The sequence below is a fragment of the Erpetoichthys calabaricus genome, chromosome 1 (genome assembly GCF_900747795.2).
Source record: "Erpetoichthys calabaricus chromosome 1, fErpCal1.3, whole genome shotgun sequence".
In the NCBI taxonomy this organism is placed as follows: domain Eukaryota; kingdom Metazoa; phylum Chordata; class Cladistia; order Polypteriformes; family Polypteridae; genus Erpetoichthys; species Erpetoichthys calabaricus.
In genome coordinates, this window is record NC_041394.2 from 33982086 (window position 1) to 33996205 (window position 14120).

The following is a 14120-nucleotide window of genomic DNA, read 5'->3' on the forward strand; positions in this document are numbered from 1 at the left end:
TTTAAAGCTGCCATATTTGACTAACCTAATCAGTTCTGTTTTGGACTCCGTTCTGAGCACATCGGTGCTAGTAATTTACCCATTTGTAGGCAGGGAATATTATATGGCTGGCTGCCCCAAACCTTTTCATGACTCTTGAGTCTGCTTTTTGTGACACACTTTTGACAGCTTTTTACCATTTATTTTCATCTAGACCCTCTTCTGGAAAATTTGCTTGTCCAAATGGGTTCTACGGTGCTGTAAACCCTTAAGGAGGACTGTTCCTTTCTTTCAAACCCCTGTAAGAGAACAGACAGACCACGATAAACAGCTGGGTACCACTCTGGTCACACTGTAAATCTGAAGTGCAATAAACACAAAAGAAACCCACACTAATTGCAGAGGCGTCGTTCCAGACATGAGTTCCCAATTCTACTGTCTCAAGGTGGTGGATCTTCCGGTCTTAAGTTCACAGTCAGGTCCAGGCAGACTGACATCGGAAGTGGCGTCAGAGGTGTTACAGCTCTCAATCTTCCTGTCTGCAGAGGGAGAAAGAGAAAAGGCATTTGGACACAGCGCCAACCCCTGGAGCGGCGGGGAATTACAATCACCAGTGGTCTTAAGCTGTCCCCTATGGGTACATGCGTGACACTCCCAAGAAATACTTAAAACACCAAAACACCCTTTTTAGTGAGATTAGATGTTCCAAAATCACATGCAATACAAATATATTAGCAGATGCCAAGCCACTGTTTAGAATATGACAGAAAGAGAACTGTAAATTTTACAGTTTCATCATGATACACATTTAAGTCCATTTTATGATGAGATGCAGCACAGCATTGTGAATTTTAGCAATCTGAAATCAACAGTGAATGAATTAACTTTAGATGATCTTTATGACATTACTGAACACGGCTACTGGTGCTCTCTCCTGTAATAATATGGAGACCTGAAGCAATATCTGTGATGCACATTCCCCCATCTAGACCCTCTACTGTAGATGTATTCTACGGTCCATGGATTCAATTACTTAAAAAGCTATCTAGTTTATTAATGTGGGAGTAAACATCCATTTGTGAAACCGCAGTAAAGCACGACATACAAAAGAAGTCATTTTCATGGTTCAGACCTAGCAAGGAGTTACTCTGGAATCTAAACATACACAAAAAAAAAAAAACAAGGGCAGACAAACTGATAGAACTAATAGAGAGGTAGTGTGGGTGATGAAGATGATTAAATTTCAGCAAGCAATGACAAAAGAGTCAACATTTATAAAGCTCAAACATTTGCGTTCTTACCTTAACCCATTACACACACACTAGCTGTGCTATCTGTCTAAATCAAAGTAATTAATGTAGACCTCAGCGTTAATGTTTGCAGTGCACCAGCTGTTGGAATGCACAGTATTTCATAACGCATGTAGTGCTAAAGTGCATTGCATTTGTCATTCCAACAGATGGCACATTTGCTATGGATTCATAAAAGCAGTGCTGTCTATTGTTTGTGTTGTGCTGTGCCATCGGTTGGATAACAGACACAGCAACTGGACAGATACATAGAGGCACAGACACACAGACACTTGCCCTTTAATTAAGGTGGATACCCAAGCAATGACAGGCCCTTGCAGTATTTAAAAAATAATACAAAAAATTAGCAGTACACTGTGCATTTACTGGCAAATTCCAAAAGCGGAAATAGCAGATTAAGAGGAGAACTCACTGTCACGCATGCACGCCTAAGGATCACCATCCAAGCTCTTCTCAGGTATATGATACCATGCTGGGACTGCCTTGTTGTTTTCTTCCTCCATAGTTTTGAGAAACTTCTGAGAGTTCAAGTCTTTTCTGAAGGAATTGGGAAAACATTTAGAGAGATGAAACTCTGGTCCTACTCTCAGGAATAGGAGTCAAAGTATTTTCTCAATTCAGTTCCAATTCAGGAGACTACTTCTAACTTCCCCAGGATTTAGGAGAACTTGTAAGTTGTCCTAACTCGATAGAAGCTGCCAGAAGATGGCATTCAGGCAGAGATCAACATGCACATCCCAGGAAATGCTGAATTTTTCTGAAACACTGGACTACAATGAACTTGTAAAAAAAAATATTGATTTGACAGAGAATGAAAAATATTTGTAACGTGGAGAAGACATGCACTAGCAGTTGAAATGAAAGTGTTGGTAATGTTACTTTTTAGACTACAGGGGAAATGCAGGTTTGTAATACAGTAGTTCTGATTTGGGTATGTCACCACCAACCATTTCTCAAATTTTGTACCAAACTTTGAACACTCTTATAAAGCTTGAGGTAATAAACAGATTTTTTCCATTTCCCAAACACTCCATGTAAGGTAATGTTAAAGCAAGACATTTATATCCTCTTTGTCTTTAACGCATATATTGTCGTGGCATGAGTGGAACTCACAAAGTTCATTAATGGATTGGTTTACTCTTACAACCGAAGACTGACACACGTAGCAAGACGCACATACACAGATCCTATCCACTTAAGTACTGATCATGAGGGATGCGTACAATGCCTGTCACTCCTCAGTACACCCCACAAGGACTCACTCTGTTTGGCGTTAACAACATACAGGTACCCCTGGATATAACCCAGACCTAAATATTACTTTGGTCCTATCCTAAACACATGAAGCCGGGTACACCTTTTGGTTATATGCCACTTACCAATCAACAATGTTTAACTTATACCGCGCTGTTCTTATATTGGCAACGTCTTTCCTCAGCCTGATAACCCTGTAGGAAAAAATAGTGGCAATCCCCCTACTTGTTTTTACTTTATTATTTCAATCACTCTAGATATAAAGGCAAAGCACAGAGATTTAGTACGACTAATGTGGTATTTATTAAAATGCAGTGATACCAGTAAAAGAAAATATAACTAGATAGCAAAATCTGGATGTTTTCATAGTGTAAGAGACGGCCGGCAGCTCAACCCGGCGGGATGCTCCTGAGATCGAAGGATGGGTGAAGGCAGCTTTTTTAGGACACTGCCTATCCCAAGACGCTAGATGGCAGCTTCCCTGGACTGCAGCGGTGCCCCAGAATCCATGAGTACCATGTGTGCCACCAGGGAACACTGCAAGAGAACCTGGGTAGTCATGTTTCACCCATAGCCCAGAAGTACTACCAAGTCACGGGGACAAAAGCACAGAAGTACTTCAGGGTTGAAGAAAATTCAAGTCCTCCACCTGACCCAGAAGTGCTGGCAAGTCACGTGGACTGAAAGGCAGAAGCACTACCAGGTCGGGCACTATTTAAAGGACTGCTGTGAACCCAGCAAGCGAGCCAGAATCAGGTGGAGATGGACGAAGCGTTGCTGGGAGGTGTGGAGGAGACAGAAAGAGATTTGTGATTGTGATATTTGATTATGTGCCTGTTTATTTGTGGCTGTGGTTCTTAGGGGCACTGAACAAAGAAGACAAAATATTAAAAATACTTCTTGTTGTTTTTACCTGGTGTCCCGAGTGTCTGTCTGTCTGTTGGGTTTAAAGGGGCAACAGTGCCACCTAAAGTCCACAATAGTCTTAGAAAGCATACTGAAGATTAGCAGCAGTGTCAAAAGAGGACGTTGTCCTGAGTGGCTTATAGATTCGGCAGTCGGAGTGTTGCATGAATTGAGTTCCCCGATGTCCACATGGACTGCTATCGATTTCTCTGATGTATCTCTGTCCCTGATGTCACTCTCTGGTCTCTTGGATAGACCGTTATTTACTTAAAACATTCACATGGTATTCTGAACTTAGTGATACTAAACACACAATTGCTTATTGACCCTGTTGATGGATGGCTCTGCCCAAAAGCTTTCATTTTTGCACTTTATCTGCAATATTTTGCTGTCTGTCATTCTTTTACAATCAAGTCGTATATTGTTTTCTCATTTTAAAAAAAGAGTACCATAAATTATTTAGGTAGCAATAATGAAAGAATGGACAGATATAGTTAGATAAACATGAACAAAAGAATACACACATGCATTAAAGTCAAAAATTACTGGTCACTGGAAAGAAAGAATGCAGATGTAGCCAGACAAATTGTCTTCAGGAGTAGTTTAAAGTCCATTGCAGTCTGTTTGAACCAAAGCTAGTAATTCAGGCACTTTCAGCTTATTTTTAAAATAGTATCAGTAGTTACAAAATTCTGATTTCTATCACTCTAGGACAGTGCGTTTTAAAGATTAAAGACCATACAACAAAGAGAAGTCACTGTTATTCCTGCCCTCCTCTTATACCTCACACGCTGTTTCAGTTTCAGGCCTTCTAGTAATAATGTGCTTCTTGGCACAACTATCAGGCTCTTTTCTGAAGCTCAACTTGGCTACTTTTTATCCTTAATACCATTAGTTGTTTGGTCCTGCCTTTTTCTGGAAATGCCCCCCGCTTCAAAAATAATCCCTTAATGGTAACTATTTTAGTTTATTCCTGATAAGATTTTTTGGAGTATTGTACATTTTCTTTAAGTACAAACATTCTAAAACAAATTTATTGTTCATTTTAGTAGTGTTAAAATATTTTAATGTCATTTTGAGTTTCTGGAAGCCACTATGTTGTTTTAGCAATCAGGTCTCATTGCTTTCACAACACTGGAAGTGATGCGGCCCTGGACTTCATCAACTGCTGGTGCATCTAAAAGACGCTAGCCTGGAGTTAATTTATTACAACACTTAAATGCTTGTTGACTTTTTCCTTTTGCATAGTGAAAGTGGTTACCTTTCACCATATGTTTATTTCTGGAAATTTTAAATTGTTTTACATTAACCTTGGGGACAAATAAAGTTGTTCACTTGTTTGTTTTTCGTTCATTTGTTCCATCTTTCTGTCTATTGGATTTCAGGGTTTTCCTTTGGTGAAAACTGATTTCATCACCAAACCTCATGATATGGTGGAATGCGGTATATTTCTTTTGTATTTGCTATTAAATTACTCTAAATTGCTCGCCCAGCTTTCTATTCCTGCCTCCACCTGTCACTCACCTCTAGCCACCATACAAGCAGCACTGGTGCCCTCCAGGGATGTCTGCTTTCCCTGCTGTTTTTTTCCATCTATTCTGAAGACTGCAACTCTAAAGACCTCTTTATCAAAATCTTCAAATATGTGGATGACACAATCATTATTGGACTCATCAGGAATGGTGACAAGTCTGCATACAGAAGGGAGGTTGAGCAGCTGGCCCTTTGATGTGCTGAGAACAATCTGGAACTAAACACGTTCAAAACCGTTCATTCATTCTATCTATCTATTGGATTTGTGGGTTTTCCTTTGGTGAAAACTGTTTTCATCAACAGAGCTCATGATATGGTGGAATGCAGTATATTTCTCTTGTATGTGCCATTAAATTACTCTAAATTTCTCTTTATAGTAAACAAACCAATATTCAAAATCCACGTTGGTGTTCCTGGGCTTCCCACAGCACGTTGTTAATACATCTGGACTGTCACAGTCTGGGCCTAACACTTACAGTTAGGTCCATAAATATTTGGACAGAGACATTTTTTTTCTAATTTTTGTTCTGTACCTTACCACAATGAATTTTAAATGAAACAACTCAGATGTAGTTGAAGTGCAGACTTTCAGCTTTAATTCAGTGGGGTGAACAAAACGATTGCATAAAAATGTGAGGCAACTAAAGCATTTTTTTAACACAATCCCTTCATTTCAGGGACTCAAAAGTAATTGCACAATTGACTCAAAGGCTATTTCATGGGCAGGTGTGGGCAAGTCCATCGTTATGTCATTATCAATTAAGCAGATCAAAGGCCTGGAGTTGATTTGAGGTGTGGTGCTTGCATGTGGAAGATTGTGCTGTGAACAGACAACATGCGGTCAAAGGAGCTCTCCATGCAGGTGAAAGAAGCCATCTTTAAGCTGCGTAAACAGAAAAAACCCATCCGAGAAATTGTTACAATATTACGAGTGGCAAAATCTACAGTTTGGTACATCCTGAGAAAGAAAGCCAGCACTGGTGAACTCAGCATCGCAAAAAGACCTGGACGTCCACAGAAGACAACAGTGGTGGACGATCGCAGAATCATTTCCATGGTGAAGAGAAACCCCTTCACAACAGCCAACCAAGTGAATAACACTCTCCGGGGTGTAGGCGTATCGATATCCAAGTCTACCATAAAGAGGAGACTGCATGAAAGTAAATACAGAGGGTGCACTGCAAGGTGCAAGCCACTCATAAGCCTCAAGAATAGAAAGGCTAGATTGGACTTTGCTAAAGAACATCTAAAAAAGCCAGCACAGTTCTAGAAAAACATTCTTTGGACAGATGAAACTAAGATCAACCTCTACCAGAATGATGGCAAGAAAAAAGTATGGAGAAGGCGTGGAACAGCTCATTATCCAAAGCATACCACATCATCTAAAACACGGTGGAGACAGTGTGATGGCTTGGGCGTGCATGGCTGCCAGTGGCACTGGGACACTAGTGTTTATTGATGATGTGACACAAGACAGAAGCAGCCGAATGAATTCTGAGGTGTTCAGAGACATACTGTCTGCTCAAATCCAGCTAAATGCAGTCAAATTGATTGGGCGGCGTTTCATGATACAGATGGACAATGACCCAAAAACATACAGCCAAAGTAACCCAGGAGTTTATTAAAGCAAAGAAGTGGAACATTCTTGACTGGCCAAGTCAGTCACCTGATCTTAACCCAACTGAGCATGCATTTCACTTGTTGAAGACTAAACTTCAGACAGAAAGGCCCACAAACAAACAGCAACTGAAAGCCGCTGCAGTAAAGGCCTGGCAGAGCATTAAAAAGGAGGAAACCCAGCAACTGGTGATGTCCATGAGTTCAAGACTTCAGGCTGTCATTGCCAGCAAAGGGTTTTCAACCAAGTATTAGAAATGAACATTTTATTTCCAGTTATTTAATTTGTCCAATTACTTTTGAGCCCCTGAAATGAAGGGATTGTGTTAAAAAAATGCTTTAGTTGCCTCACATTTTTATGCAATCGTTTTGTTCACCCCACTGAATTAAAGCTGAAAGGCTGCACTTCAACTGCATCTGAGTTGTTTCATTTCAAATTCATTGTGGTAATGTACAGAACCAAAATTAGAAAAAAGTTGTCTCTGTCCAAATATTTATGGACCTAACTGTAAGTATGCTCAAGTTACCCAAGTCAAAAGACACTTAAACTCCTCAAAAATGGCAAAAGCTTTACATTAAATATTATTCCTTCTTCATTTCAGGCATATTCTTCCTCAGCCAGAACAGTATAAATTTCCTTGCTTTAAATTTGCACATATTGTCTTAAAGTGTTTTCATTAATGCAAAGTGCAATCCTTAGTCAATTTGTCAATTACATTTCAAGGATTATTCCAGTGAATGAGGAACACATCTGCTTACCTGTTTATTCTGCCCTATGAGAATTTTAATTTTTTTTCCCCACAAAGACAACAATAGCAATTAAACTAAAATATTTAGACAGTATATAAGAGTCAAGTATACAATGAACTGAAGCCACAATAGATGCTAAACTAAAGCGCCCTCTGCTGGTGATTCCTGCTGCTGTCTTTAGCTTCTGAAACATGAGAGTCACACTCAGATCCTGGAAGGCTGTAGGTTTTCGGTCCAACCAAACGCTTTATTAGTAACCAATTAATGCTGCTAATGGAACACACTTCAATTGCCCCAGGTTTTATTTGCAACTTGTTATTTTCTTTCTTATCAAACAATGGCAATGGATAACCTAATCCAAATGAATAACTATGTCAATAAAATATCTGAAAAGAAAAAAGTGAAGGCCTGAGAAATATTGTTCTGCTTAGGTCCACAAAATATGCTGAAAAATGAACAGTATGGTAAATGTTTGGTGTGGCAACATGAGAGCAACAAGAAGCCAAAGTACTAAAAATGGGGGTCATTAAAAGCAAGAACTGGCTTCTAATTAAAAAAAACTGGTCGCAGCAAACATGGGGGCCTCCATTAGCTGAGTCTGAGAGCCCTGAGTTAACAGGTCATCTGTTTGCTTGGATTGCAATTCTTGATTGTTCAGCTGCTGACCAAGAAAAAAATCTCAATCTTAGAAGGCAAGTTAATTAAAAGTATGTCAGAAGACTTATGCTGCATTAGCAGGGGTACAACATTTCACTGTAAAAAGTACTTCAATTATGCACTTACACTCCCCGGCCACTTTATTAGGTACAACTGCTCGTTAATGCAAATATCTAATCAGCCAACTACATGGCAGTAACTCAATGCATTTAGGTCTGTAGACAATGTCAAGATGACCTGTTGAAGTTCAAACCGAGCATCAGAATGGGGAAGAAAGATGATTTTGAGTGTGGCATGGTTGTTGCCAGAAACTGCTCACCTACTGGGATTTCCATGCACAACCATCTCTTTAGTTTACAGAAAATATCTACTGATTGCCAGTTCTCTGGACAAAAATGCCTTTTTGATTCCAGAGGTCAGAGGAGAATGGCTAGACTGGTTCAAGCTGATAGAACAGCAAAGTAACTCACATAACCACTTGTGACTACCAAGGTATGCAGAAAAGCATCTCTGAATGTCAAACCTTGAAGCAGATGGGCTACAGCAGAAGAAGACCACACTGGGTGCCACTCCTGTCAGCTAAGAACAGGCAACTGAGGCTATTATTACCATGGTCTCACCAAAATTGGATGATAGAAGATTGGAAAAATATTGCCTGGCCTGAAAGTCTCTGCTGCAACATTCGGCTGGTAGGGTCAGAATTTAGTATCAACAACATGAAAGCACGGATCCATCCTGCCTTGTATCAACTGTGAGGCGGGTGGTGGTGATGTAATGTTGTGGGGAAAATTTTCTTGGCACACTTTGGGTCCCTTTTTAATCAAATGAGCATCATTTAAATGTCACAGCCTATCTAAGTATTGTTGCTGATCATGACCATATTCTTACATATAACTAATGTCCCGTTATGACTGCAGTGTACCCATCATCTGTTGGCTACTTCCAGCAAGATGTTGCGAAGCTCAGATCATCTCAAACTGGTTTCATGAACATGACAATGAATTCACTGTACTCAAATGGCCTCCACAATCACCAGATCTCAATCCAATGGAGCACCTCTTGGATGTGGTGGAATGGGAGATTCGCATCATGGATGTGCAACTGACAAATCTGCAGCAGCTGTATGATGCTATCATGTCAATATGGACCAAAATCCCTGAGGAATGTTTCCAGCATCGTGCTGAATCTATGACACATAGGATTACGGCAGTTGTGAAGGCAAAAAGGGGGTCCAACCAGGTACTAGCAAGTTGTACCTAATAAAGTGGCTGGTAAGTGTATAATTTTATTTTTAAGATAATTTAAAATAGATAGAGTGTCTGTTTGAAAAACTCAGAAGTGACTTTTAGATCACGAAATCAGTTTAAAGTATCTTAAAATGCATACAAAATCTCACATAGCCAGACTGAATGACTATAGGCCTGTTGCTTTGACATTGAGGTCATGAACACCTTTGAGAGGCTGGTGTTAGCTCACCTGAGCGACATCACAATTCCCCTGTTGGACCACCTTAGGTTTGCCTACTGAGCAAACAGGTCAGTGGATGATGTAGTTGATATGGGTCTGCACCACATCCTGCAACATCTTGACAACCCATGGACCTCTGTGAGGGTTCTGTGTGTGGACTTCAGCTCAGAGTTTAACACAATTATCCCTGAACTCCTCCACTCTAAACTCGCCCAGTTTTCTGTTCCTGCCTCCACCTGTCACTCACCTCTAAACTCACCTCTAGCCCCCATACAATCAGCAATGGTAACCCCAGGGATGTGTGCTTTCCCTGCTGCTCTTTTCCATCTATTCTAAACACTGCACCACTAAGGACCTCTTTGTCAAACTGTTCAAATATACGAATGACACAATCATTATTGGACTCATCAGGAATGGTGACAAGTCTGCATACAGAAGGGAGGTTGAGCAGCTGGGCTGAGAACAATCTGGAGCTAAACACGTTCAAAACTGTGGAGTTGACAGTGGACTTCAGGAGCCAACCCCACCCATCTCACCCCCTCTCCAAATTTTAAATTAAGGTGTCAGTTGTGGAAACATTCATAGTTTTAGGCTCTATAATCACCCAGGACTTGACATGAAAGACCAACATAGTCTCCATGATACAAAAAAGGCATAGTGGCAGATGTACGTCCTGCGAAAACTGAGGGAGTTCAGTGAATCAACAACTAAAGAAGACAAGAACAGGCTACAATGAATAGGCAGATCTGCTGAATAGATCACTGGCACCAGTCTTCCCACCTTACAGGACCTGTACTGCTCCAGAGTCGCAAAGTGGGCAGGGAAAATGATTACCAACCCATGACATTCAGGCCACAACCTCTTTGTGCCAATTCCTCCCATCTGCCAGGCATTATAAACTATACCAAAACAAGCAGATACAAGAAGTTTCTTTCCACAGGCCATTAAGCTCACAATGTAGCTGTCCTTATTCAGTATAGGCGCACTCCCAATATTTCACAATATTCATACATATACCTAACATGTTTTGTGACCTCTAGGGAGCATTGCAGCACTTCAGCCCTCGATACAACTGGCACAATAACAGTCATGGTTTCAAATGCAATCATTTTTATTCTTTCCAGTACCTATACAGGCCCTTCCAGAATCATCCCGCACAGCACAGCACAACAGTAAGAATAAAAGTCGTCCTCCTTCTCTGTCCTACTCCTCTTCTCCAAACAAGTGTTATCCTCTGCTGCCTGAATCTGACTCATTCCTTTTATTTAGGACCTGGGAGTACCTCCAGGGGCGGCACGGTGGCGCAGTGGGTAGCGCTGCTGCCTCGCAGTTGGGAGACCTGGGGACCCGGGTTCGCTTCCCGGGTCCTCCCTGCGTGGAGTTTGCATGTTCTCCCCGTGTCTGCGTGGGTTTCCTCCGGGCACTCCGGTTTCCTCCCACAGTCCAAAGACATGCAGGTTAGGTGGATTGGCGATTCTAAATTGGCCGTAGTGTGTGCTTGGTGTGTGGGTGTGTTTGTGTGTGTCCTGCGGTGGGTTGGCACCCTGCCCGGGATTGATTCCTGCCTTGTGCCCTGTGTTGGCTGGGATTGGCTCCAGCAGACCCCCGTGACCCTGTGTTTGGATTCAGCGGGTTGGAAAATGGATGGATGGAGTACCTCCAGTGTTAGGACATGGTCCATTGGAAGCACTTACGGGTTACCAAGAAGTCCTACAAAGTAAGGTTCACAGATCTGTGCAGCACAAGCAGTACCCAACAGGGCCACCCTGCTGAACTACAGATCCCAGCATACCCTGTGGGTGTCCATGCCAATGCCATAGAACTTTAGATGCTGTCATCGTGTAACTTGGTGTAGCAAATAGTTCACACATTTTATCTCTCCCTGTCCTTCCAGTATAATGGCCTCCTGGCCAGTCAGGAGCCCTCAACTGAGCCATTCTGGGATGTCAGCATCTCCACTGTGTTGGTGCCACCTTCTGCTCATCTCTTGGTTGAGAAAGGGAATTTCTTCATTCCTGTCCCAGTATTGCTTTTGCTTCCTGGCTGGACAAGGGTCCTCGAACCACCCTGGCTGGGTCATCAGCTCATGCTTGCCATCCTTTACAGTACATATTTCAGGATTGCATGCACTGTACTTTGTATACATATGTTTACACTGTATGTCTTGTATTTATTTTAGGTGCAAACTTATCAATTGTGAGTATATCTGTCATGTAGCTATTCTTGGAGCGTCATCAAAGAACTGGAGCCAAATTCCTTGTATGTATGCATACATGGCCAATAAATATGATATGACATTGGTTTGAGAGATCTGAAAATGTAATTTAAGATATCTTCAAAAGCAGGGCTAGTGGATGTACGTAGCATTTGCCCTTTCAGTTAACAAAATGGAGACCCTTGATGTTCATAGCACCACAGGCTGGGAGGGTGCCTTGGGGAGATTCTTTAGCTTTCATAATCCGCGCTTCTCAGGTGGTGGTGCCCTACAAGGTCTCCTAAATTGCCTAACTGATTGACCAGCTCTGTATAAAATATACTTATCTTAATATCTGTGATGGACTGGCACCCTGTCCTGGGACTGTTTTTGCTCTGCTTGCTGTGACAGGCTCCAACTTCTCCACAAACCTGCACAGAATAAAGCAGATTTGGAAAATGAATGGATGTATACCTTAACACATTTCAAAAAACTTTAAATAAAAAAGGAGGTATTTTGAGATCTTTAAATAACTTTCAGTTATCAGAAAAGCTAAATTACATTTAAGATATTTGATACTCAATTTGAGATAACTCCAAATGTTAATTTTGGCTCTCAAAAGACTGAATATTTTTACAGCCATGTACTTCTGCAAGTTCAGTCACACAAAGTTCTACTAAAATCACAGGATCAATGACAATTTTAATCCCACATTTCCTAGTAGGTTTCTCAACAACAGCATGGCGTTAAAGCCTGATAGAGCCTCCTATGAAAAGGCCATAGCTGTCAAGGCCAACTCCACAAAAAACAAATCAGGCTAATCCTTAAAAAACTAAAATATTATAATTGATCCCTAAAACATGAGAATAATGAACAGGTCCATGGGATGATCAAAAAGAAAAAGACAGGTACAGTCAAAACAAAGGGGGGGGGGGGGGGTCAAAACTGATTAAAATAAAAACTGGCAACGATACCCAAGGGACAAGACGAGAATCAAACATCTGGGACAAAACAAAGTTGAAACTAAAAGTACAAATGTAGCACTAGGGCCTCTTGAAATCAAAACTAATTACTGATAAAGAAAGTTTTCTTTGACATGTATCCATACTGAGGCTGTCGTGTAAATACTGTTGCATTCACAATATCATCAGAATGATCAATTTGGTTACATGATGCCTCCAATAGGCACTACTGTACATACATAAAACAAAACAAGATGTGAGCAAAAATAAATCTTTGGGTTAAAAAAAAAGAACACCAAAATATGTGTATAACAATCCAATATTATAAAACAATCCTTGTATTCAAACACAATTAACAGCTGTGAGTGCCATGGAGTACAGATGGGCATCCCTGCTGGATGACCACATGATCTCCTTCCAGGATGGAAGATATGTGAGGATAGACGAGCAAAAGCTGGAGGCCAGGAACAGATCCATCCCCCATATGTTAGGTGGCAGTGGTCTGCTGGAGGTCTCCTACCTTGGACACCCACAGGGGTTCATGGGAAATTGAGTCTGGAAATGTAGTCCTGTCGAGGTCCCCAAATGCTGCAAGGGGGTGCTGTCGGATGAGGACTGCCCTGGTTCCCAAACAACTTGTAAGTGCTCTCTACAAGTCATTCCGGATCACCAGAAACTGTTCTGGGTCCAACATGAAAGGAGCCCTCTGCCTTAACTCAAGGAGTCGGGAGGTGGAAGGAATGAAATGAGGTTCATTGTTTTGTGTAATTACTGGATTTGCTTTATTGTAAAAAGTGCTTGGTGGATTAAAAATCCATTATGCGAACATGTGACTGCGTTTGGCATTATTGGGTGTGGGATTTAGGGCTCAGTGGTGCCCCCTACTGATTCCACAGCCAATGTGCAGACATACTCGCAATTTACCAAGTCAACATAAAGTCTACAGACAGCCCAACAGGACAGAGAGTGAGACGTGTTAAAGACACAAATCAAGTCCAGTGATAGTCTATATACAGTATATGTCAATCACTTAGTATACCCTATATATATTTTATGATTGATTGTTGTCTGTTATTTTTGAATGATTCTTTTTCATATATTTTGTCTTTTATGTTATTTTTGTAATTGTGTACTGTTTCTTTAAATTTCCCAATTCTCCATGTCCTTTGTGAGTAGAGCCCCAGGACCACCCTGACGTTACTGCTACTGATCACTCCCCTCTGGCTAGTTAAAGTTCAAAGAAAAGGAGCTCAGGCTGCGAAATTTTGGTATAATTACTTATGTGTTTGGCTCCAATGTACCTACAGCATTTCTGCTGTTCCTTCATTGTTTTTCCCACTATTGGGTGGATTTAAGTATTCAGGAAAAAAATGTTGTATTTCACTGGTACAAATGGTCACTCGCTATGTAGAAGACAACATTGTGATGCACTATACTTTGTAATGGATGGCATGCATAGGCTGGCATTCCAGCTGGGACGGAAAAGGAATC